We start from the raw sequence: 24,616 nt of genomic DNA, 5'->3' as shown, positions 1-24,616 counted from the left end.
ATAAATAAAAAGTTGCTCAGTAGAAACAAGACCAAGGTGCTGCTCTTAAACACAGATACGCAATTGCAAAAATACAGGATTGAGGTAACAAGGATTCAAGAAGGTATTTGGTATAAATAAGGGGTTTAATGCTACACAAGAGGAACAGGCGACAATACTGTCATCCTGCTGTGCGAAAAGTAAATACCATGCCAGGATTTACAAGCAGGAGTATGGTTTGAGTTGTGCAAAGTGGTTCTCTTATTCCCTTCAATATTTTCAGGACCTCCGCTAAAGTACTTTGTCTTTCTGAGGTACAGTGCTTCACGAAAGATAGGCAGAGTCTGCAGAAGAGCAAGAAAAAGATTTAGAGGTCTGGAGAATGTGTCTTGTGAGAAAATTAATCAAGATTGACACATCTAAATAGGAGAAGACAAGGGTTATATATCTGAAGTGCTCAAAGTAGTGTCTCTTAGCTCTGCAGAGAGATAGGAGCAGTCTGTTCTTTTGTTGCTTTTAGGCTGCAAAAGTACTTGGATTAAGTTGCAGCAAGGAAGATACAGGTTAGATATTAAGAACGCTTTACTATTAAAGATACTAAACCAGTAGCTTGAATTGCCTAAGGAGGTTTCAAAATTCCCCTAATTGGAGATTTTTAAGAACAGTTTAAGCAAATCTTAGGAATGAAATTGGCATTGTTAATCCCTCCTTGGGGCTCTTAAATGGTCGTCTAAATGACATCCTGAAAACTGTTTTAGTCTACGATTTACTGAGAAGCTTTTATGCATACAATTATTAGGTTTCACATTCTTTGAAAAGGGAGATATATCTCTGGTGTTTGTACAGTGCACACCAAAGCAATACAAGGCTACAGACTCTGGTCATCATAGAATGACTTGTAATTAGCATGTTGCGTTGGAATGTAACTGTAAAACTGTGAGTCCCTGTGCTATAAGTGATGTGGTGGGTTGACCTTGCCGGGTTGCCAGGTGCCCACCTAAACTGCTTTGTCACTACCCTCCTCAGCTGGACAGGGGAGAGAAAATAACAGAAGGCTTGTGGGTTGAGATAAGTTCAGAGAGAGATCACTCACAATTACCATCAGGGGCAGTTTGGGTGAATTAATTTATTGCCTGTTAACACAAGACTAAAATGAAAAATAAGAACAAATCTACAAAAAAAAATTCTCCCTATCCCTTTCTGCTTCTCAGGCTCAACTTCACTCTCAATTTCTCTATGTCTTCCCCCCAGGCAATACAGGGGGACAGGGAATGGGGGTTGTGGTCAATTCATCACACATTTACTCTTTTCTCCTCATGCTCTTCCCCTGCTCCAATGAAGGGTCCTTCCTACAAAAGACAGGCCTTCTCCAATATGAGTCCTTCCCACAGGCTACAGTTCTTCATTAACTGCTTCACTGTGGGTCCCTTCCACGGGATTGCAGTCCTTCAGGAACAGGCTGCTCCAGTGTGGCTCCCTCTGATGGCGTCACAAGTCCTGCCAGCAAACCTGCTCCAGTGGGCTCCTCTCTCCACAGTTCCAAAAGCCTTGCCAGGAGCCTCCTCCGTCACTGACTTCTCACAGGTTCACAGCCTCCTTTAGACATCCACCTTCTCTGTGGTGGGGTCCTGCATGGGCTGCAGGTGGGTCTCTGCTCCCCTGTGGATCTCCATGGATTGCAGGGGCACAGCTGCCTCACCACAGTCTTGCAGGGGAATCTCTGCTCCAGCTCCTGGAACACCTGCTCCTTTTCCTCAGTCACTGACCTTGGTGCCTGCAGACCTGTTCTTCTCACACATTCTCACTCCTTTTTCTGGCTGAAGGTGCTGAGTTTTTTTGTTCCCCCTTCATAAATACATTATCCCAGAGGCGCTGTCACCGTTGCCGATGGGTTCATCTGCAGGAAGCAGTGGGTCTATCTTGAGCCATCTGGCAGTGGCTTTGTTGGACATGGGGAAGGCTTCTGGCAGCTGCTCACAGAGCAACCCCTCTACCGCCAAACCCCTGCCATGCAAACCCAATACAACCACATTTCAGAATTACCTGGCATCATTAAAATTATCTTGGCTAATTTGAACTTTATTGGAAACTGTGGCAGTGACTGTTACAGGTGAAAATCAGTATGATCTGCACTAGAAATCAGCCATGATAACCTCTAATTTATCACTTTAATATGTTTTTGTCATTGTAGTCACAAACAAAATTTAAGTCAAGAATTATTGTTATCCATATCATGTTTGTAGGGCCTTTAGTGTTTGTTTACTCCCAGGGCACTGAGGAAGAGGTACTCAGATTAAATGGTTAGTAATACTGTATCCCATTGAACTTAGGGGGTTCATGATGTCCAATCTGTTGTGAAATCTAATCATTAAAATTAATTTTTTTAGGTACTCCTTTAGAGTCTAACTAATAAGAATGTATTAATAGTATAGCCTTTGTGTGCCACTGCCTGATTTATTGGCAGTTGTAGTCTAAAAGAAATTACAACAAGGCTAACAAATGCTTTATGCCAAAGAACTACAAAGCAAAAACTTTGCAAACCAGAGCAGTTTAGAGCAGACACTTCAGGCAGCAGATGGAAGTGGGAAGCTATTTACAGTACACAGTGATGTTACACAACAGTTTTTGGAAGAAAATGTGGAAAAGAGTCTTTCATTAACTAAAACTGTAAAGGGAATTGTCTACATTACACAATGCTAAAAAGCAGAAAATATTAGCCCCTGTGGAGGGTTACATTAATGCAGTAATACTAATTTAAATGCTTAAGCTAACTGACTCAGAACCAGCTTGATAATATGTGAATGGCACTGATACTGACAAGTAGACAGACCTGAAACAGTTTGTGTTTCAGACACAAGAAATCTGAATATGATTTCACAGCAACATTGTAAGCCAGGGGTGACACTGATGAGGTAAAGAGGCGCTTTATGGTTTAAAGCAAATCAGTTTTATGAGACTCAGGTCTTTCGAAAGACACAGCCCTGGAAGCAGGGCAGCACCTGGCCCCATAAAGAGCCTGAAGGGATAGTACAGCTATTGAATAGGATGTTTTAATATCTGGTTTTGCAAACAAATTCTGAATTCAGTTGCAAGTTATTTTCATTTTAAAATTGCATAGTAACTTATTTAAATAATTTTATAATTCTTTTAAGATTAAACTCTTTCTTTCTAAAACAAACTTCCATGTTTCTTTGTTGCTTTCACAATATTACCCAAGTTCTTTCGGTATAACTTCTTTCAGTCCCCTTTGCAACCTCCTGGTGCATAATGGAATAAATAAATTCATGACATATAAGAATAAGTATTAATGTAAAAAGTTGGGAAGTTTTATTTACTGAGGCATGGAGAATATTAAAGGCTGCTTTGGTTTTCTTTTAATATTTGGGAGATGCTTCTTACTGTAATTTTTAAGCAGAAATTTTAGCTAAAGTAGTTGAGATGCTGGGACTTTCATTCTCATAGATTTTTAGAGAATCAGCTCCAGGTACTTGCTTTCTTTCAGCTTGAGTAGAGCCTATATTTGTAATAATCTGTGTTACAGTTGATTTTCCCCACTACAGTAAAAGTACTATGATACCATTTTTTTTCCAATTTGAAAGAAATCTGAATGGCTACTATGGAATCATTTCACTTCACATTGCCAAGTAGTTAACTGGTGTTAATATTAAATATTTATGAAAAATAAAATAGTTTCATTTCTTCTGTCAGTAATTCCACTCCTCATAAATAATACAGTGTTAACTGTAGTAGGGATCCTGGCTGTCTAGCATTGCAGATTAATGTCTTTCTGCCAGACTATGTCTTGCTTTTTGCTCTCTGGTTCAATTAATATTTAATAAATCCTCAAAGAGTTCAAACAGGCTAAGCTGAGATACAAAAGTTGAGACTTGTCCATAACTCAATAGTAATGGCATTGGTCGGGGTTTGAGAGATTATCTGAGGGTCTCTGGACTTTTTAAGTGCCATTCCTGACCTAACCATGCCTACTTTTGATGGAGGCCGTGAAGGGGGGGTCCTGTAAAGAGAGGTAAAGAATGGATGTACACAATTAGCTGTGTCTGACTTCATTTCTGCTGGTACATTCTGTGATAGGCACAGAGTGGTGTCAGGAGGAAAATTTCTCTAATTTAGAGAGGGAGGTTGTTTTCCTGCTGTATTGTAGAAAATTGACTCTAATGGACTCTTTATCTCAAGAAGAACTAGATTCCTACGTAAGGTTGCTGGGAATGAGATAAGCTAGTGATGAGGCCTAGAAATGCATTAAAATCATTGAATATTGTGAAAGTAGGACAAGCACTGTTGTGAATGTTTGGGAGGAACAGAGGAGGAGATACAAAAAGAGGTTTTTTTAAAATTACATTCAAGTGGGATTTAGCAATTGCTACAAAAGAGCAGTCCAGAAAGCCTGGGACATAGAAATGGATGTAGCTGGGAGATTTTATGCCTGTTAGAAACTGGGTAGTCCAACTGGGTAGTCTTGGAGCATGGAAGCTACAAGGCACCACCAGAAGGATTTCTGAAGGTTGGTAATTCATAGTGAGGGGCGTTTTCATTTTTCGTGTTGTGGAAGGAAGGGACAGTACAAAAGTATTGTGTCAGGGCAATACAGCATTTTTGTGAGGGCAATGGAGAAACGTAGCTGGATTGTGCTCAAAGAAGCAGGGACAGGATGTTCCAGGGCACCTCACATTCAAGTGTTCATATATAATGAAGAAGATAAAATAAGGCATCATCAGAACAAGATGGACTTTCTTATAAAAAGGTGGAGACAACTATTTCACCAATGCCAGAGCTCTCTAGTTGAGGCAAAGAAAACTTGCATTCAGGTTCTTGATCTGAATCAAGGAGCAGAAGGTCTTGAGCCTGTATTTTCTGTAATCTACTATTATGCTGTTTAAATATTTGGGACAATGTGCTTTCTTGAACAGAACAAACTTGTAAACATCTTTGTTTTCCTTCTCCTTCAAAACTGAATCTATCAAAGAGCAATGAAATTGCTGCTTCAAACTGCAGCCCTGCCAAAGTCACTGTCACTTCTCTACGTCTGTTAACATCTGTTCCTCCTGTGTCAGAACTCAGGTTTCTGCAGTATCCCAAAATCCAACCCTGAATGCTCCAGTGCCAAAGCCTTGAGACGTTGTCCTTTGCAGTATACAAACTGACAGGTCAGTGTGCAGCAAAATACACTATTCACTGTCACAGAATCACAGATTCAGTTAGGTTAGAAAAGACCTCTGAGATCATCAAATCCAACCTATGACCAAACACCACCTTGTCAACCAGACCATGGCACCAAGTGCCACATCAGTGTTTCCTTAAGCACCTCCAGGGACAGTGACTCCACCATCTCCCTGGGCAGCCCATTCCAGTGTCTATTCACTACTTCTGTAAAGAAATTTTTCCTAATGTTCAACCTAAACCTCCCCTGGTGCAGCTTAAGACTATGTCCTCTCATCCTGTCGCTGGCTGCCTGGGAGAAGAGGCCGACCCCCACCTGGCTACAACCTCCTTTCAGGTAGTTGTAGAGAGTGATAAAGCCATCCCTGAGCCTCCTCTTCTCCAGGCTAAAGAATCCCAGCTTCCTCAGCCACTTGTCATAGGACTTGTGCTCCAGACCCTTCAACAGCTTCATTGCCCTTCTCTGTCACTGCTGAACAGATCCTGAAAATGAAGGAGTGATAACCATCTGATTGCTCTTTTCTGACTCCTGAAAAAATTAATTAACAAATTCGGACCAGAACTTGGGAATGCTCCAGAAGGAGACGAAAAACAGCTTTTTTCCTCCATTTTGGTGTTCCTGCAGTGCAGGGTCAGCTAAGCAGCAGGACCCTCAGCTGATTTACCGCTAATGCCAGAAACCAGGAATATAGGAGGAAAGAATTACTCTGAAGTTTAGGCACGATCTCACATGAAAGGATCGTCTGTCTCCTTTTAACTGAAAACTGTAATTTCTTGTGGGTGCAAGAGGTGGTGTTGACTTGATTCAGTGTCAATGGCTGTATGGGAGATTTCAGATACAGCATGATCGCAAGTATAATGACTTTAGGATAAGTGACTTCAAGGCACCCACGACTTTCTTTATTGGTGTTCAGTCTGATATTTGATGTGAAGTAAGAAAGAGTATTAACTTTGAATAGGTTCCAGCTAAAGACTATTTTCATTTTACATTACTTTTAATAGCAAAAGAAATTACACTCTTAAGCTTTTATTTCCTATCCCTGTCCTCCCATTCACTATCACTGTGTCGTGCCAATACAGCTGCTTTTTTCGGCAGTAGTATAAGCTGAGTCACTGAGATGACTTAGGCTTTAATAAAAGTTGTAGCTTATTTTTTAGTGCAAACCGTTTCCGTGATTGTCTCACAGACCCATAAGCAGCTGTATCCACCCAGCTGAATAAGCAGGGAACTGCAGTGTGGGAAGAGGAGTAAGTTTAGTTAGGAAGGTTTCCTGAGATAGCCGTATTGGTGTATTGTCAGTGTGTTGTTGAATTACACCCCTAGCATTTGGAAGAGAGATCAGTGTAAGCTGGCCTCCTTGTGTAAGTGCTGTCTGCATTGAGGACTGTGACCTCGTTAGCTGGGAAGCTGCTGCCTTCGTTGTGACTGCTGATAATGAATGGTGCTTGACACAAACTTGGAATTTTCGTTTTCTCTATACGAGAAATCACAACTTTATATGTACTACACATGCAAAGATAGGTAGATACAGTCTAGAGTATGGGCTAGATTCTGCCAATAGGAAGTAATTTTTGCTGGATCTGTAGGACTTCATCCCCCCACATACCCCCATTGCCATTTTTTTCCACCTGATCTTAAAACTTTCTTTTTCTGACTATGGGGAGACCAGTAGCCACAGCTTAAGAATCAACGTCATGTTCCCAGATTTTTTACTTCTCAGACTTTGGTCATGCTATCCCATTGCATGGGGATCCTACTGCTACTTGAGAAAAGTTGCTGTTTGTGTATTTAGCTGATTTTAATCTTCTCAGGAAAATCTCTCTTTGATTCCCACAAATAACAACTAACTATTTCCAGCTCATGGAGGAGTGTGTGGCTGTTTTCTGTCATTCTGGAGGCAGACAGTTGAGCCATAGGTCACCCAGGCTTAGAAACTCTTCTAAGTTGTGTGATGGACCTTTTTTTTACAAATCTTGCCTAGTAACTCCATGGAAGTCTGGTTGCGTTATCACGGTTGTACTAGGAATTGTGGTGTGAACTGTCTTCATTCAAACAGGCTTGAGGAATCTTGTTGCAGGTAATAACCAATACTCGTGAGTACCTCAAAAATGTGTTTACTGTATTTCCTCTCTTGTGTTTTGCTTTTCAGCTCATTGCTGTTAACGGACTGCTGCTTACTAGGTTCAGCAACTGTGTAGGGTCAGCCTTAATGGGTACAAAGAACATCTATTTCAACAGACATATTTTAATAATCCTTTAAGGCAGTAAAAAACTAGTTTTTCATTGGTTTTGACATTATTACTTTGATGCTAACTTTTAGCTACATCCTCATCATTGAATCAAAACTTCACAGGGGTTATCCTTAGTGTTTGCCTGAAACAAGGTGCTTTAAACAGATTAGGTTTAAGTGTTATTGCATAAGATTTCAAACCATCTCCACCTCCTGTCTTGTTATTTCACTGATTTGTACAAGGAGATAAAATAATAAAAAATAACCCTGCAAAAAGAAAAGTGGTTGGTTTTAGTTCCTTTAACTGATTCATTGCGGATTCAGGTGAGTGCTGTAAATGATGCTACAGAGAAGATAGGAATATCTGGAGTTCATTGGTCAGGATGCTGAAATTAGTAAAAGAACTGTACCATATAAACTGACAACTGTTCAGTGTCACCAAAAAAAGACTGGAAGAAAATGATCCACTGCTACAAACCAAGAAACTTTGTTTTTTCGTATCTTGATTCTGTAATTTATAAGTAGGTTGGAAGTTATTCTAACAGTCTCTGTCTGTACAGAGAAATTCCTTTTGAAGATAAATGTCCATTAGCCATGCTGATCCCCTCTTCAGTTTTAGGTTTGGAGTAACTCTGCGTGTTAAAATCATGTGCCCTATTTTGGTTTATACCTCATACCATGCTTTAGGTGTTTTACTCTGTTCCAATCCAAATAAGGAAAAAGTTAATATTATAGTGAGTTTTATGAGAATAGCTTCAGACTGGTATAACTAGAATGATTGCCTCTCCCTTGCTCAAAATGTCTGGTCTCTTTCCTAACTAATAATCTCTATCCTGTTGTGCTGCCAGAATGAAATAAGCACCTATATTGTTTAATCAGCCTCTTGAATGTGGAGCAGTCAGTGTCCAATGACTGATGACTGACACCTCATTAACTCCCATATAAAGTGCCTCATGGGAAAAATTAGAGAGATTAAATCAATGAATTAAGGAGTTTGTTGTCATTTATTCGCTTTTTATTTGAGCTACAGAATTTTAATAGAGTTAGCTATTTATTTTTCCTTACATTTCCTTCCTGCTAGCATAGGCCTTAGTAAGGCTTAAGCTGAATCAAGAAACCTCTTTGTAAATCAGCGTCATGCTACAAACAATTTAGTCAGTTTTGATATGACACTGATAGATTTAAAACTGTCTCTGTGCTACTTTGTTCTGCTGCCTTCCCCATGGGAAACCTCCCATGTTTATCTTGGTGGGAGGCTAATTTTCTATCCACCCTGAAACTCAGGTCCAGGCGTCCTAGTTGGCAGAGTGGGTTTTTAATCTGGCAGTGCAATCCTGCTAAACTGCAGAGTAGCGTAAGAGTTAGCTCTTGGCTTTGGGCTGGGAGCCCAAAGCCTGCATGAGCATTTCCCAGTACTTGGGACACAAACACAATGCAGGGCAGCAGCATGTGTGTCACTGCAGCCACTGGCCTGCCAAGCACAGCGTTCCGTGTGGGGCAGATGACGTACATGCCCCTCTCTCTCTCTTTTGTTTCCAGTTGCCTCGGCTCCCAGCTGTGCTGGAGGGATTTGCCTCAAGAAGTCAGTCACGTTCTTCTTTAGAGAATCTATTAATGCAAACATTCTGGAGCATTTCACAAAGCAGATATCTTACCATGTAATACTTAAACTGAAATCAAATGACGTGACTTGCACTGAAACTCTCTTCTCTGTTGCCTAAAATAGACCATCAAAGTTAAAAATACATACACAAGACTCTGTGTTAATTTTACAGTAAAGCAAAGGCTCTGTCTTTGTGTAGCTGGTTGGACAGTTCAACAGGCAAGGTACATGATACAGTAAACCATGTCATGACATCAAAAAATTAAGATTGCAGGTGCACAGCAAAGTGCACTGGAAAGTGCAGTTTGTTCAAAAGCCCGGTTAGAGCTGAACACAGAGATCCCCTGGAGACATACCAAATTAATACTGATTTAGAGGTATGCTTTCTGCTAGAAAACTATTAACTTATGTAATCTTAAGTCAATCTCTAAAGCTTAAAAATAGCCTAACACTGTTGCAACTGACCAAAAGTCAGCAATGATAAATTTGGTCAGAAGAATGTATATTTAAAAAACTGTATTGTTCTTTTAAAAAAACCAACCAACCAACCAAAAAAAAAACCCCAAAAAACCCAAAAAACCTCACCACCATATCCTGGTTACTCTTAGAAGCCAAATAATTCTATTCTGAAGATTTTTGTTTGTTGTCACAATTTTTCACCAAATATTTTTATAAGAAAAAACTGATATTCTTCTTAATGTAAATATATTTACTTTTAATAGAAAAAGGGCTTTTCATAAGCTTTTTAAAAGGGACCAGTACTAGTAAAGTTTAATCTTGTCCATGTCCATGAGTGGTTTCAAATATACATTGTTGTTTCTGTATTATATCCTCTAATCCTCTCAGCTCCCACAGAAATTGGACATGATCTAGCAGGCAGAAGGCATTAAGTGTAGGTGTAGTTCTGTGAATTCAGTGTAAGAACATAGACAAGCCAAATTTTTTTTGGCAGAATGAGGCTTTGCTGGATCAGAATAGGTCACAGGATCTAACAAAGAACAGCTGAAGTTTAGATTTCACCAGCTGGTTCTAAATTTGATTTTGTTAAACCACAGCAAATCCAAAATGGAAAAGAATACTAAAGCTCTTCTTGAGCTATAGGGAGCACTTTAAAGCTTAAGCACAATTGATTCATAGGGGCTCCTGAAGTTCTGAGTTATATTAATGATATATTGTCATGAAGGTAAGTGAGGATGAGAAGGAGGTGATCATATACAGCAGTTTGGGTCACACAGTAGCTTAGAGCCTTTCATGCAGGGCGTTAGGCACAGTTAGTTACAAACCAGTAGGTAGCAAAAGATGAGTAATGAAGGTAATTTTTACAGAGTGGAGTGTATCAGTGACTCTGAGAACTGCTGAGGCTTCAGAGACAACAAGCAGCTCAGGTCTTGTCAGTTGGATGCTCTAGATTAGCATGAGATCTCAACAAGCTTGCCTCCATAACAGGGTAATTGGGTTTAAAATATCTCTGTGCACCAGTACAGAATACATCCTTGCTCATTCAGTGTGCTCCTACATTTTGTGGATGCTGGAGAAATAGAAGGGTGCAGTGTCTGTCAGAGAGCTAAGTCAGCATCTTAATGTGAGGAGAATCAGGGACTCAGCCTAGTTATTAAGAAAGAATAGGTGACTTAATTCTTAAGTAAGCATATAAATAGAAAAATTATTAAAAGCCTTTTCCTCTGGAAGCTAAAGTCATAGGATCAGATCACCAGAAGATAAAACCAGAAAATGTAAAATTAAAAGTTAACAATATTCTTTCAGTTCTGCGCAGGATTCTCCCACAAAGGTGAGTTATCAGGGATGATATCTAAGTAAGGACTTATGGTAGGCATCCACAGGGAGAAGCAGGGCACAAGCTGAAAATTTACATGACATATTCTTTGTGCCAATTGACAGGGGAAAAGCCACAACACTGCACTTCAGCCAGAAGATTTGGAGTCGAAGGTTTCTGAAATCAGCGGAGACTGCTTGAGAACAGCACGTGGTAAAATCACAGTTACTTCTGTTCTTTTTCTGGATGAAACAAATGATCTTGAGTTACTTGATTAAGTGGATGAAATGTATTAGCCTCAGATGTGCAAATGGTACTGGATGTTCTGATTTTTCCTTTTGTCCTTGAATTCTGTGTCTGCAAATTACTTGGGGTTTGCTTGTGTAATATGAAGTACGATAAGTGGAGTGGTTGGATAGAGCGCTACTGTGAGTATCCCATTAGAAACTTAAGCTTTGGAAAAACTACTGCTTCCATAAAACTCATATTAGCCTAGAGTTATAGAATATTTCTGTATCATGTTCTTACCAAAAATGTATATAATGTTTGAACTAAGTTTTAAATGGAACGTTAGTCCAGAAAATTGATTTCCAGTGTTTTAAATTAAACTGTGGGGCAGGTACATAATTTAAGTATGAGAATAAACAACCTAGATGTTAGTAAATATCCACTAGGTTTTGTGTTTAATGAAAAGAGACACAAGAGTTGAAAGACTTCAGTGGAAGCACTTGCAAAAACACTTCAGAGTTTGTTAAGAAGCAGACTTCGGATCAAGTCCACTTAAAAAAAAATAGTTGCAAGTACATTTTATTTAATATAATGAAACTCCCTGTAGCCTTCAACTAGATGTGTTAGTTCACTGTTTGCGGTTTTTTTTTCTTTCAGGTAAACACAGTGCTACATCTCTATATGTAGGTAATGTCTTTCTAAGTGTTTTCCTCAGGTTTATGGATTGAAAGCAAACAAGAAAATCCTGAAAAGCCAACTGAAAACCTTGCATTTTTTTAGAAACTAGCATCACCAGAAAAAAAAGTTATTTTTTTGCAATAATCTGTTCTCAAAAAGCTGTGCATGTTTGCTTGGCATTTTCATTTTGATGTAAATATGTATAAATTTGTGGGGTTTCTGAGAATTTTGTTCCTTGAATAGAAGAAACAAACCTGGGTTTATAACTTAAATTGTATATGTGAGAAATAAGATATTGCAATTAAAAAAACCCAAACAAACATTTGCTTTTAAAATTGCAGAAGATTTTTGAAGGAGTTGAAATGCTGAGTTGATAAATATCTGGGCTAAAGCCAATCTTTGTAAGACAATACCAGATCTGAGAACCACAAAACCAAGAGTGTTTTAGACACAGTGACAGAAAGCCAGGCTGCTAATACAAAATATACTACTTACAGATCTGACAACAGTGCCCCAAATTGCTAACACACAGCAACACACAGAGTCGGGTTTCAACATTGTTCTTCATTTCATAAAAGTGTACAGATTTCAGTAGATGTTTAACTTTTCTCCAGCATTGATTTGCACAGTTATAAATCACTTGCAGTTTGTTTTTTTTACAAGGTTTTACTCAAGATTTCCTTTTAAAAATGATCTGGTGAGTTCCCAAGCCATCTACTAATGTTGGGTAATGGGGAATCTCCATCACATAATTGTGTGGAAGTGGTATAATAGCGAGCATGTAATTATAAAATATCTTCGTTTTCAGATATTATAAGATGACTCAAGAATGTTGTGTATATAAAAGCTGTATTAAAAGGGAGGTTAGAAGAAAAAGATGCAGACAGCTATGCATTGGCCAGAGTAATTTAGAAAATGTGTAGAACTTTATAACAGTTCTTTTAAGCTGAAGACAAATACAAAATAAAGGGAAAGTAGAACACAATGCTGAAGGCATTTAAGCTAGACTAATTGATACCTGTCTATGTAGAAGTGCAGTAAATCTCATCTAACTTCAGTAAACATCTTTTCTGTACAGACAGGAAACTGGGATTGAAAAGCTGGATTTAGAAAAGGTTTTGTAGGGCTGTACCTCAGCAGATAATAACACCAGCAGTGAAAGGAAAGCTCTTGTATAGGAGAGGGTTGGCTCTGAAATTCCTCAGGATGAGTCTTGGGTCTGAATCCTTAATACTTATTTGAATCAACAAGTATTTGGATAACAAAAATTGCTGTTTCAGCCAGAAGCTCATTAGTTGGAAACGCAGGCAAATTACTTTGGCAAGTACAATTCTAGGAGCATTGGCCGAATGTAGCTGAATTATTTCTAGCAGAATTAGAGAACTGTTAATGATGTTACTCAAAGTTTTAGTGAGCTCATCAAAGTAATTTGTAAAGTTCTACTGATTCATATTCAAACAACATGAATTAAAATTGGAGGAGGTACAAAGAAAGGTTCTATTCTTATTATTTTAGTAGCTTTTCTTACAAGAAGATATCACAAAAGTCTGAGCAAGGAATGAAATCATAGAATGGTTTGTGTGGGAAGGGGCATTTAAAGATCACCACATTCCATCCCTCTTTACCATGGGCAGGACGTTAAAGCTCCATCCATCCGTCTGCTCTTTGAGAGGGTATATTGTATCTCTCCATAACATTGTACAGTGCAGAAAAAATGCCAGGAGGAGGCTGTAACACTAAGGACAGAGAGGAAAAGAAAATGATCTGATCTGAGCCACAAACAAGTAATTGTAAAATAGAGAATAAACTTTAGTGGGAAATTGGAAGATAATTCTTTTCCATTTAAGCAATTAGAGACCAGATCATCTCCCAGTAACAACAGTCAGAGCCAAAGAAGCAGCTACTTTAAAAATGTATCTAGATTAGCTAATTAAGAGGCTTATGCAATATGGTTATTCATACTAGCAGGTGGCTTGGCTGAATCCAGTGGTTTTGTCCAGCCGCTGCTCCCAGTTGTTGTCTCTGTAAGGATGGATCTGTAGAGAAGTCTGTGGATGACAGATGGCTGATATATTGCAGATCTGCCTTAACTCAAAAATGATTTTTTGAAGACTGAATCATGATGCCAGTGTCAGCTCTTTGGAATTGTCAGCTATTATTTTGGTTGCCTGCAGCACATACTTTCATTGAAGGTCTAGGCAGTGGTCAGAACTGATTTTTGTATGCAGGGGTATTAAATTTTCTCACTTAGGAGCTTTTGGCGTATCAGTGAGGAATATGAAAGGCTTAATTATGCCTCTGTGAAGCTGAAGTGCTGCCTGTGGTGGGAAGAAAATGCTTTATGGCAGCTGGGGAGGCTGTGATACCCTCAAGCACTGTGGTTACAATGGCTGGGCAGCACCAAGCTGACCTACAATAGCCGGACAGGTCTGGCCAATGTTCCTCCTGCTTTCCTGACTGTCCTTCCCAATGTGTGCAAGTGAAGGGGTTTTCTTGGGATAAAATGTCAGGAGAGGGAAAAGGCAGAGGGGTGTAATCCCACCCTTCAGATGCCTCTTCATAGTCACTGTTGCCCATGCTAGTGGTAACTGTTGCTGAGTTTATAAAGCCCTATTTTATTGACCTCTTGCTTAGGTTAGTACAGGTTACCACACTGGTAAGTGGGGCAATTGCCTTGAACTTGCACTTTTCTTTCTATGCACTGTTGCTTTTCTTTTATGTGTTAACCCCTGCTAAAGGTTTTGGGAACTTTGCTTAGAGAATGTGCCTCTTTAACTGCAAAACTAAATAGAGAACTGCAAAGGAAAAATGTTATATGTGTTACTGTAGCCCAGCTCAGTACAGTGGAGATAAGCTTTTTACATTGTTCTCTTAGTTTCTTCCCCCATTTTTTTATCAGGCATCCAGTAACATTCCTGACTGTGTCCAATGCCAGGGAAATCTGCAATGTGCACTCAAGTAGGAGTAGCAATTACAGAAACACTCCTGGTGTTTATGCACTTCCCACAGAGCTCTTGGATCCCTTGTGTAATAATCTTTTTCAATAAAGAAAACTGTATAAACATTAATCATAAAACATAGCAGTATCCTATATTTTGGTGGGTCAGGCAGCTTGCCTGGCTTCTTCAGAATCCAGTTTGACATTTTTTTGGCATTGGGAAGTCCAGGAAGTGTTGGATTGGGTGAGTGTACTGTATCTACCTGGGGTGGAGCTAACTTCCCACACAGCAGCCTCTCAGTGCTGTGCTGTGTGTTGGGATCCAGAAAGGTGCTGGTAACACACCAGTGTTTTGGGCACTGCTGGGCAGGCTCGCACAGCATCAAGGCCGTGTCTGCAACATTCCTCCTCAAGGGCCAGTACAATGGGGGTGGGCAAGATATGGAGAGAGGACACAGCCAGGGCAGCTGAGCCAAGCTAACCAGAGAGACATTCCATACCAGGGTGTCTGCTTGGCAATAAAAGCTAAGGGAAAGGAGGAGAAGAAGGAGCAGCAATTATTAAGGCATTTGTGTTCCAGAGTAACCTCTAAGCATAGTGAGGACCTGCTTCCTAGGATGTAACTGGACATCAACTGCTGATAGGAAGTAGAGAATTAATCTTTTTGTTTTCTTTTGCTTCTGTGTGCAGCCTTTGCTTTTGCTTTACTGAACTCCTGAAGCTACTGGCTTATTTTAACTAGAAAGCCTGGTGAGAATACATCCATATGCATTTTATTCAAGTAGCTGAACTGTTTTTTCTCTGTTGTGTCCATTCATGAACTCTTAGAGAAGTGTAGCCTAGCACAGTTTGAATTTAGAGTGACCAGTCATGCCACTGACTATAGGCTATGTTTGATGCTGTGGCTGAGTTCAGCTGGCAAATGCTTCTGTAAAAGGGGAGTTCCTGTTCACCCACTCCTCCTTTCACTTCTTTAATCCTATGTACCTGTGAGCACTATCACCTTAGCATTGTCTTTGGTGCTCACTGTACCTCTTATGAAGCTGATTTAACTTGCTAACCTGACAGAAGGTCTTTGTCAGGGTAGTTTGTCTGTGTGGATCTCAGCTGGCACATGGAGAAGTGGGAGGATATGTCTCAGCTGCCACATGGACAAGTGGGAGGACATGACCAGGAGCAAGGAGTGTGAGGGAGGTGAAGCCTCCGCACTTCATTGGTCCACTCTTCCATGTTGTCAAGGTGCCTCAGCTGTAGTTTCAAACACAAAATATGCTGCCCAGCAAGAAACTAGTTGGAGACAAAGGTCTGTCATGGTGTCAGAGAGGTACGTGTTCATAATGTGTGTCAGGGCACAGCCCACGTTGCCCAGTTAAACCTGGTGAAGGTAGTCAGGTTCAGCCATGACTCCAGACAGCCAGACAAGTCGATAGGGATGAGGTAGATTGAGGATCAGGCCAGGAGCTCAGTTCAAGGCTCAGCTCAGGGTCCGGATGAGTGGGGTGTCTGGCCAGCACAGGCATGGCTGCAGCACAGCTCAGGTGGGGCCAGTATGAAGCCCTTGGCTTAAAAGCCACTGCAGAACGAAATGGGGGAGAGCACTCACAGGTGGTTCCTAGCAGACCTTTCTGGAAGAGCTGTTTTCAAGGCTGGACACTTGCACCATTATTGAAGCTGATCCTGAAATTAGGCACCCAAAACCCCTGCCAGTGGGAAGGTAGAAAGGGAGAGCTCAGAGCTCTGGAAGCTTTCAGAGAACATGTGTTAGGTCAGATCTGGAACTGCAGTGAAGTAACAAATATTTTGATGGGATGGGGGGCAGAGTGTGCAATACATTTTATCCCCCAGTACTTACAGTATCTGATTTTTCCATTATCCGTAGTGTAGATAGAGGCTCAAATAGTACAATAACTAAACACCATTTAATTTCTCCAGAAACAAAATAATTGGTGTGTTTGGAAAAAGATAGTCACTTTCTTACCGTTGGATTTACCCATAGCATTTATGGTATCTTCTTTCACACCGAGTAAACAGAAAATTCCCATAGATGAGCTGCACTGTGCATTCACAGTATGAAGTCTTGTACTGTGCTGTGTATCAGCTCTGAGAGGGAAAGGTAGACTATAGGATACAGGATCTTCCCTTTCACATATGCATTAACCAGCCATAAGCAAACATAACAGGATTTGTAGCAGTTCATATGGGACTGTGGTTCTATTTCAGATTCATAAAGCCTTTGAAAAAATCACATGTATAAAACAAGAAAACGCATAACTTTAATAAATTCTGCTTCTATCTTTCACTAAATTAACATACATAGGACAATGACATGGTTAATGAATAATTCATTATGACATTTAAAGAAAAATGTGGTCTAAAACCAGCTTACATTGAAAAGGTTCTGGCCTTACAAGAAGAATGTACTTGTCATCATAATACAGTGGAATTATTCTCTTAAGTAAACTAAAATATTATATTTGGTCTTTTGAAATGTCTTTGGGTGATCAGAGCTGTCTGTTGACTTCGTTTTACAGAATATTTTCTTATATTTATTCTGTTTTAACATATTAAAACTGTATTTGGTCCACATTAAAAATGAGCAAAGTTTTAAAATCCCACTGTCATCATTTAGTAAATAATTATGTGACTGTCCATCAACAGTCTTGACCTAGTCTTAGAGAATATCCCTGATGTTAATCTTCCTTCATACTGCCTACCATCCTGAGTCAGTAAGATTTTTTCCAGAACAATGTTCTGTTCCAGTATCCTGCAAGGATACAGACAAGGCTAGATAGTGATGGGAGAATAAAAAGATTATACTTGAGTCATTCATTGCAGCCTACGTGTATAGCTGATGAATCTTTTTTCTCTAGGTAAGAAAAAAGCTAATTTTTCTGTTACACAAGAATCAAATCAGAATATGTCTAAAGAAAGACATATTTCAGAGGTTTCATAATTTTTTTTAAGTTTATGTGTCTCTTTTAAAATGATATTTAAGTAGAAATAATATGTAAATGTGTGTAGTTCAAAAGAATTCCCTTATCTTTATACTTTCCTATACAAACTATGGTCTTGTTGCTTTAGTCACTCGTATCTGGTTTTGGATTACGTCACCTGCTAGAGGTAGAACAGTGATACTAGATTAGTAGTGACTGCTATCTGACTCTATCAGACAATTTAAATGAAATTTAAAACATAGATCCACTTTTCTGTTATGCTTCCAAAGATGAAAACATACTTATCTCTTCAAATTCTGTTGCTGAGCGTGAGATTTGAATGTATGGTCAAAGGTAGCTTTTGATATTCTGAGTCTTGTAAGACTCTTGCAAAACTTAAATTTGCAAGATGTCCTGAGTGTGGTGAAGATGTCTGCCTCCATTTCCATAGGAACACCTCTAATTAGAGGTATTCTAACCTGTGTTTTTCCACAATCTTCTTTCTGTTCCTGTTGCCTTCTCATGTAAGTAACAATCAAAGGTTTTTGTTCATTGTCTTTCATTGTCTAGCTCAACTCTCCATTCTACAGCGATGAAATAGCTTTTTCTCACTTTGAAGTACAAAGTTTTTGATTTTGCTTTTGTCAGTTAGGATCAAATCTTTCATAATCTTTATATACCCTTTCTAAACCGATTGCAAATACCTACTGATTGCTGCCATGCCCTAAATTGACAATCCAATTTGACATGAACTTTTTGTGGTACTCAATACCTTTTTTTGCCTCAGTGTTCACAAGCAAGTGCCACACCAAGTGGTGTGTGCCACACCACCCAGGTTGCAAGAGGCAAAGGTAGGCATAGGGAGAATGAAGAACCACCTGCTGTAGGAGATCAGGTTCAAGAACATCTTAGAAACCTAAAGGTGCACAAGTCCATGGGCCCTGTGGAGATGCAGAGGGAACTTGCAGATGATGTGGCTAAGCCACTCTCCATCATGTTTGAGAAGTCATGGAAGTCCAGTGAAGTTCCCACAGATTGGAAAAAAGAGAAATATAACCCAAAGGGGGAAAGAAAGGAGGAGCCTGGGAACTACAGGCCAGCCAGTCTCACCTTGGTGTCCAGCAAGATCATGGAGCAGATTCCCCTGGAAACTATGCTAAAGCACATGGAAAAGAAGGAAGGGATTGGTGATAAACCAGCATGGCTTCACTAAGAGCAAATCACACTTGGTGTCCTGCGATGGGGTTACAGTGTTGGTACACAAGGGAAGAGTAACTGGCAAAACATCATCTACCTGGACCTATGCAAAGCATTTGACACTGACACACACAACATCCTGGTCTCCAAACTGGAGAGGAATGGATTTGTTGGATGGACCATTCAGTGGATAAGAAATTGGCAGAATCAACAGCTCAATGTCCAAGTGGAGACTACTGACGAGCGGTGTCCCGCAAGGGTCAGTATTGGGGCCAGTGCTGTTTAACATCTTTGTTGGTGGCATGGACAATGGGATCGAGGGCACCTTCAGCAGGTTTTCTTATGACACCAAGCTCTGTGATGTGATCAACACACTGGATGGAAGGGATGCCATCCAGAGACCTGGACAGGCTTCAAGGATGGGCCCATATGAACATCATGAAGTTCAGCAAGACCAAGTGCAAGGTCCTCCACCTGGATCAGAAGAATTCCAAGCTCAAATACAGGTTGGGCAGAGAATTAGTTGAGGGCAGCCCTGAGGAGAAGGACTTCAGGGTGCTGGTGGATGAGAGGCTGGACATGATCCAGCGATGTGTGCTGCATCGCAAGCAGTATGGCCAGCAGATTAAGGGAAGTAGTTCTTCCTCTCTATTCTGCTGGCGTGAGACCCCACTTGTAGTTCTGCATCCAGCTCTCTGGGTCCCCTGCATGAGAAGGACATGGACCTTCCAGAGTGAGTCCAGAAGCGGCCACCAAGATGTTTAGAGGGATGGAGCACCTCTCTCATGAAGAAAGGCTGAGAGATTTGGGGGTTTTCAGCTGAGAGGAGAGACAGCTCCAGGAAGACCTTATGTCACCTTTCAGTACCTAAAGGGGCTACAAGAAAACTGGAGAAGGACTTTTCACAAGGGCTTATAATGGCAGAACAAGGGAGAATGGCTTCAAACTGAAAGAGGGTGACTTTAGATTAGATATTAGGAAGAGATTCTTAAGTGTGAGGGTGGTGAGGCACTACAACAGGTTGCCCAGAGAAGCTGTGGATGCCCCATCACTGGAATTGTTCAAGGCCAGGTTGGACAGGGCATTGAGCAACCTGGTCTAGTGGAAGGTGTCCCTGTCCATGGCAGGGAGTTGGAATGAGATGGTCTATGAGCAGCAACCCTTGCCATGTCTGCAGCTGTTCTTCTTTTCTGTAAGTATGAGTTGTCCCAGTTCTAAATTTTATTGGGTGATATATAGAGGACTGCTGAAGAATGATCTGAGAAGAATGTCATGGCTTCATGAATACTGCATATACTTAAGTCTGTGAAGTGCAATTATTACAGATTGGGTTTTGTGAATTTATTGTGAGTGTACATTTGTCAAGCTTTAATGAAACTGTGAGAAGAATAAACCTGAAGACAATTGAGTGTCTTAACATCTTCCAATAAAGCATTTCATTATAATAATGCACTTCAAAGGTTCTGCCAGAGTGATGTAGTTGTGTAGTCAGGTCTTGGAATTAAATAAGAAAAAAGAACAGTAAAGAAAAAAAAGCTTTTTTTGGATTAAGGGGAGGCTGTACTTGTCAGGTGGTGTTCTCATTGAAACACTCTCAGGCTCTGGAGAGGCATCTGAGAGCAGCTGAGGCCTTCCCTTGCTCTCAGGTAATGATGGGGCTTAGAGAAAGGAAGTGTGTCAATGGACTTTTTAAGATGAGGCAATCCAAGAATTAATGCACTGCTGTATAGAACTTGTCTAGTAACAGCTAACCAAAATCATTGCTTTCAGAGGATGCAGATGCTGTCTCAGTGCTTAAGAGAAAAAGCTGAGTTCATGGAAAGACTTATTTCAAGGGAAGACCATTTCCTAGAAATCAAAGTCTCCTCCTGTACTTGAGCACACTGTTTTTGTGAACCTAATAACATCTGTAGATAGACCACATCATTCTTCAGGTGTTGGACTATTAGTAACGAAATCCTAATTTTGGGATGCGGAAGATCCTTTTGGGCCTTATTTCATGGATTCGGAATTAGTATTCTGCCTTTTCAGAGCTGTTACAAGGTGTCCCTACTGATCAAGAATTCAGTAGGCATCATTTGGCCACAAGGTACTCATTAAAGACTTGGGGCTAATTTAACATTGGCAAGCTCTGTTCCTGTAACCTTTCCTGCAGCAAACATGCTCAAGTTCATCCACTCACCCTACAGTACTGTGGTCATTGCTGTCCTAACATCACTGCTGTTTTCTACAGAGACAACATGCCCAGCTGGGCCAGAAATATTGTTTAGAAATACATAACTATAGCTTTTCTCTGGACAAGTCTTGACAACATTGCATCATACTCTGGTAACTTATTAACTATTCTGGACAATTCATGTTCAGTTTTGTTATCTACTTCATGAAACACTGTGATTCACATATTTCAGGACTTCAGAGTCGCCCTGTAGGCTGTGAGCTTAAATTGTTCCCATGCAGAGATTTACAGTCAAGAAATGAGTATTCTGACTTGGATTCTTACTTGGATTCTTCTCTTATATTCTTCTTACTTAGCTTTGCTTTCATATAGAATGACACCATATTCTGATGACAGCTTCTTACCAATTACCTGGTGGCACTATCAGATCATTTAAGGCCTACTGGTATTATCCATAAAATCAGCTTGATACAAGCCTGGAGAAAATTCCTGGAAGGCAGCTGAATGTTTTGCAGTCCATGAAAGGATAGTAAAGAGCAATGCCCCGGCTGTTTGTGTCTCCTAGCCCACATTGAAGCTTCTGCCAGGCCTGAGACTAACTTTGGCTGCAAAGCCAGCAGGCAAGCATCATGGCTTGCCTTTTCTTTTACCTAGCCTTGAGACACTAAATCTACTCTCTTCACCCCTAGCAAACTCTTCTTTCATCTTTCTCCTCATCGACAGATTTTCATAGCTCTTGAGGAACTGCAGCCCAAGGGAATGACCCATCCTGGAGAAGGTGAACAGAACAGGGGAAAAGCATGAGAAGGAAGTAATGGCAGAGATGAACTAGTGTGTATTGACCATAATCCCCCACTCCACAGTTTCCCCTGGTCTGCTTTAGTGGTGGGAATTATTGGAGTCTGCAAATGAAGGAGTGAAATTGAGGCTGGGGAAAAAGGGGTGTGAGGAAAAGGTGTTGGTTTAACTTTGTCTTTTTTTCCTCTCACCACCCAAACCTTTTTATTTGGCAATGAATTAAATTAAGTTAATTTCCCCAGATTTGATCTGTTTTGCCTGAGATGGTAATTGGTAGGTGATTTCCTTGTCTTTATCTCAGCAGATTTTTCATCATAATTTTGTCTCCTGTCTTGTTGAAGAAGGGCATAAGAGTGCCTGGGTGGGTGTTTGACATCTGGCCAAGGTCACCCACCACAGTTTAAAAAACAATGTTTTTTTCCTGGGTTTTTTTTCAGTCTTTTTGTGACAAGCAAGATGTCTTGCTTGGATTTGACACTCGTGTTTAGATAGCCCTAATTTCTGTATGATCTTAGAAAACTTTCTGCCCAAGGTGCAGTCTAATGGGGCCCACAGGAATTTGGCTGTGTCTGAACAAGGTTTTACCTCCATTAGTTTGTGCCAGCAGGGCCTTTCCTTTTTTTTCTTTTTTCTATTTTTTTTTTAATTGCTGCCCAGACTTTTCTTGCTTGTGTTTTTTTTCTGTCAACAGCAAATGAGCAACTTCTATAATAGCTGGCATCTCATTAGGGACCCACGAATGACATCCATATTTCCCCTTTTCTAGTCTTTATGCTGTGTAACCCAGTTCTACTGCCCTGCATCTTCTTCCTCTGCTTTTTCTAGCATATACAATTGGTGCTGCCCTGTCTTCTATAGGGCCTGCCCTGAATTCAGCTTATGGTGTGCTCACCCAAAGCCAGGGCTCCCTTTTCCAGGCAGTATGATAGTAGTATTTAAGTGAGGAGATTATGCCTGCAGCCTGGAATGCCTTACAAGAGAGGATGGCATGATATGACAGAGTCCCTGGCCTCTGTCTGAAATGATTCTTTGGAGAAAGCACAGGGCAAGGCTGCCAGTCCTTGTTCTAATCAGCCTCCTCCATTTGGCCAGAGCATCTCTGACAGCCTTGCATGTGCCTGCTTGCTGGCACACGTGTTTTTCCGTAGTGACTTAAGGCACATTCAGGAAGCATTTCAGTGGAGATTTCACCATGAGAGTGTGACTAGGCTTGGTGCTGAGCACCACTGAGGACCTCAGAAGCCACTGATTCAGGACGGTGCCCCATCTTTTGTGACACCCCTAGGGATGCCTTCTTTCCAGAACCGTGACCTATCACGCGCTGTCTTGCGATCTTTGTCCTCTGTATTAGTCGATAATGAAACAGACTCCCTTGAGCTCTGCTTCTTTTCTCTTGGCTAAAGTTGTCAGACAGATGCTTCCGGAGAGAAGGGGATTTCTTTGTGTGTGAGGCAACACGCTGGGTGTAGGCCAGTAAGCTCAATAGCGCTGATATGTCATGCCAGGAGGAGGAAGGGGTGTCCCAGCTGGGTGGATTTAGCTGGTAATTGTACCTCGTTGTTTCTGAATTGCAAACCTAGATGAGTTGGTGACTGTGGAAGATTTACTTGGAACACTAGTGTACCAGGGTAAAAGGATACTAAGAGCTATGTGAGGAGGTATCTACAGTGTAGATACAGTGTTGAAGGCCTTTTTATTTTCTTCTCTATCACATTATGGTAATGAATTCATGCAGTTACAGGCTTGAGGATCTCTAACAAGAGTTCTTCCTCCCCTCTGGTCTCCCAGTTGTCCTTGTACTCAGATTTCTTATAGTTTCTTTACTTGTGTCCAGTCCATGTATGGCATATAGGCACTGATGTCCACGTAGTAGGTGGCATTTTCAAAAACTCTATCCTACCTGCACAAATGTCTTAAATAAAATAAGGAAGGTGCTATACTCCAGCTGTCTTTGCTTTCAGCCCTGAAATGATGTATTGCAGCATGTTCCCCATTGTGCAGGAGGATCCTGTGGAAAGTACAGTAACCATTGGACACTCAAGAGGTTTCACTGGTGCTCTGGGGGAGTGTCTTGAACATGCAGAAACTTGCCTCCCTTCTGAGTATGACTGCCAGAAACCCTCTGGTACTTCAGATTTAGAAAAAGACTGGGCATCCTCCATTGCTTACAGAATTTCTCCTCTTGTTGGCAGTACAAAATGTTCCCTTTTTACATAATTATGAAACTCTCTGTGTTTATACATAAGCAAAGAATTATATCCTTTTTGACAATGAGCAGCAGGCCTATCCACTCTATAGATTGTTTTACTGCTTTTCTTTCTTCTTTTTTTTCTTAAATCAAAACCTTATCCAGTCCCTCAGTAAGCTTCCATTTTAGCCTGACAGACTTGGGTCATTAATCTTTCTCCTGTGGTCTGGAAAACATCTCCAGACTCATTCCCAGATGTTTTGTTCAGTTTCTTATCCAAAATGTGCACCCTGTTGGTGAATCTAGAATTTTAACCCCATCGTGGTTACTTTTTATTCACAGTGACATTACAAACTGAGTGTTTTCCAGATCACTTGCAAACTCAATGCATAAATAGCTTCACTAAATCATGAAATTTGCCAATTTGAATTGTCTCAATTTGTCTGCTAAATTTATCCATCACCACCATTACCACCACACAAACACATACTGGTTTCATTTTCATATTAGTTTGTATCTCTGCAGGGAGTACGAGAGGTAATTAGCTTGTCTTGGAGGACCAAGACTACTTTAATGAAGACACATGTACTTGCTAAGGAGGTCCACTGGAGCGAGATCTAGCCCTGATTTTGAAATCCTCTCAAGCTTTCATTCAGAGAGCAGCTGTTTTCCTGTGGTCAACATGGGGTCTGCACAATTTCTGCATACCATGACA

General features: G+C 40.5%; 1 protein-coding gene across 6 annotated transcripts in view; it reads left to right on the top strand.

The window, feature by feature from the left end:
- Positions 1–24,616, top strand: part of PRLR (prolactin receptor) — a 155,716-nt gene that overhangs the window by 77,732 nt on the left and 53,368 nt on the right. For 4 of the 6 annotated variants that reach the window (XM_027709500.1, XM_027709496.1, XM_027709498.1 and 1 more), the window contains 2 exons: positions 10,891–10,978; positions 11,651–11,680. The gene's annotated coding sequence lies outside the window, so the exon portion shown is untranslated. The remainder of the gene's footprint in view (positions 1–10,890; positions 10,979–11,650; positions 11,681–24,616) is intronic. The other 2 variants (XM_027709501.1, XM_027709503.1) reach the window with 1 other exon arrangement.

Source organism: Neopelma chrysocephalum, unplaced genomic scaffold (assembly GCF_003984885.1).
Source record: "Neopelma chrysocephalum unplaced genomic scaffold, ASM398488v2 Primary Assembly neopelma1_96780, whole genome shotgun sequence".
NCBI classification, from domain to species: domain Eukaryota; kingdom Metazoa; phylum Chordata; class Aves; order Passeriformes; family Pipridae; genus Neopelma; species Neopelma chrysocephalum.
This window is presented reverse-complemented; position numbering and strand designations above follow the sequence as displayed.